This window comes from Macrobrachium rosenbergii, chromosome 9 (assembly GCF_040412425.1).
Source record: "Macrobrachium rosenbergii isolate ZJJX-2024 chromosome 9, ASM4041242v1, whole genome shotgun sequence".
NCBI lineage: Eukaryota > Metazoa > Arthropoda > Malacostraca > Decapoda > Palaemonidae > Macrobrachium > Macrobrachium rosenbergii.
Window position 1 is genome coordinate 39,670,739 of NC_089749.1, and position 2,500 is coordinate 39,673,238.

The following is a 2,500-nucleotide window of genomic DNA, read 5'->3' on the forward strand; positions in this document are numbered from 1 at the left end:
ACCTGGTCAGTAAGGACACATATAACCATAGTGCTGGAAAAGTAAATGGCCTTTTTGATCCTATGAAAGACCGTATGATAATGAATAAAATGCTCAAAAATTGGAAGACGTATATTATGTATGTATATATATATATATATATATATATATATATATATATATATATATATATATATATATATATATATATATATATATATATATATATATATATATATATACATATGTGTTTGTGTGCATGTGCGTGTGTGAGCGCGCGCGCACGCTTGTATGTGCGTGTGTTTATGTATAATGCCGATCACATGAATAACAACGTGATGTAAAATCGAAACTGAGTATCTGGAATGGAAACGACGGAGTGAAAGGTCTTTCGCCTTTAGTCTAAAGGCATTTCCAGCTGTTTAAACAGCCCTCCAAAGAACTGGATTAAGTATATTTGGTTTTTGTTAGATAAAAGACACTTAAGGATGGCAAACACAAAATGAATTTGTACAATAAGAAGAATATAAGGCATGAGAAAGAAGTGGAGTAGAGGATAAGAAGATCACCCTAAAAAAACGTAAAAGTAAATATAACGAAGAACACTTGAATAACGTCAGGACATAAGCTATGTAAAATAAAGTCTTTATTTACTTTTACTTACTCAGGGAAAATTCTCAGCAGATGTGTTTATAAACACAGCCATCTAAACAGCTGACTCTGAGGAAGCTCAATCCAACGGATAAGTCTGCCTTTTGTACACTTCGGAGGATGTAAACGCTCCCCTGTGGCGTCCGCAGAGAGAGTTATAAAGGAAGGATGACGTAATACGGACGCGTTGTTTGTGTTCCGTTCTGAGTGAGCACACAATTCTGTCTTAGTGCAAGGAGGGAAACTTTTCTTCACTGACGGATGACACAGATCTTTCACAGAAGAAAAGGAAAGAATTCGTTTTGTTTATCAACACGTCCAGTTATCTTGATGGAAGTCACGCTTCATAAAAATATAAACTGTTCATACAAAGGAAATCGAGAACGGTACGCCAGCCTGATTTCAGTTCGGCTACTTGAAAATAATAATGTTAAAAGAATTCCTCTATTGTCTGAGTGTGACCTTTCTCCAAGGTGACGAGTTATTACGAGCTAGGTGACACGAAAGATGACCTAATATCAGAAATGACGGTAATGGAGGCTGATCAAACAAGTTCATTTCTGGCTTCATGCTGTAATTGCATGCATGCAGAAGACATGGTTCACCCATCCGGTACGCAATGATTCGGTTTTTAACATCAGCACTCAAAATATTACTTGCAAAAAAAAAAGACGAAGAAAGGCTTTGCAATGAAACTAAAAAGGAATCCTGGAAAGATTAAGAATGAATCCAAACAAGGGCTGATAACACCCTCGCAAAGACGGGAAGGTGCGAACAGAGGCGAAAGTACAGTATAGTAGCATCTAAACCACGCACACAATTGTCTTTGATTGAGATATGAAATGCTGATGAATCTATTCATTTCATTTGATTATCTCGCCCATTATAAAAATGTCGACTGAAAGTTTCACCTAGTCCAACAAGGAAATAATTCCTGAAGGCACTGAGCAGCATCAAACCTCATCTCCTTGAACCCTTGAGACCTTAATTAACAATCTCAAAACAAGACAGAGACACTCAGAAAGCGCTTCAGGGAAAGGCTGAGGCACAAAACTGGATTTATGAAGTTAGAATCATCCGCATTCGAGTGGATGGCACAAGCTGAGGCTGAAAGAGGCCTTTTAAGGAAATAGAAAAAATCACTCAAGAAATAAACACAAAATATAATGGACGTTCCAGCAGGACTTTGAATATATATATATATATATATATATATATATATATATATATATATATATATGTGTGTGTGTGTGTGTGTGTGTGTGTGTGTGTGTGTGTGTGTGTGTGGGTATGTGTCTGTGTATATGTATAACTATAATCACATTAACACGTGATTTGCTCATCACATTTTACATAAATAAAAACAAAAAAACAATGAGACTGCTTATAGGTCCTGACCGGTTTTGACTTTATAGCCAAGTGCTAACGCATAGTGGTAGAAGTCACCATGTATAAATGCTCGGGGGACAATGCGGACAAAATTACCAACCGTTAGAGACCAAAGCTTCACACCTGACAGGTGTCAAAGGGGAGGGGAGACAAAACTAATTTGTGGTGGGCGCCGGTAATATGTTTATAAATATGACATTCCTTGTCCTTTATATACCTGCTTCCTTCTTCATATATGTATGTATGTATGTATATATATATATATATATATATATATATATATATATATATATATATATATATATATATATATATATATATATATATATATATATATATATATATATATATATATATATATATATATATATATATATAATATATATATATATATATATATATATATATATATATATATATATATATATATATATATATATATATATATATTTATTTATGTGTGTGTGTGTGTTTGCGTGTG

General features: G+C 33.8%; 1 protein-coding gene across 4 annotated transcripts in view; it reads right to left on the bottom strand.

The window, feature by feature from the left end:
• The window catches only part of LOC136841705 (uncharacterized), a 17,260-nt gene that overhangs the window by 11,126 nt on the left and 3,634 nt on the right, over nt 1-2,500 (bottom strand). For 2 of the 4 annotated variants that reach the window (XM_067108925.1, XM_067108928.1), the window contains exon 1: nt 644-1,397. The exons of the other annotated variants lie outside the window; for them this stretch is intronic. The gene's annotated coding sequence lies outside the window, so the exon portion shown is untranslated. Of the gene's footprint in view, nt 1-643; nt 1,398-2,500 lie in introns of those variants that run through there. 4 annotated transcript variants of the gene reach the window in all.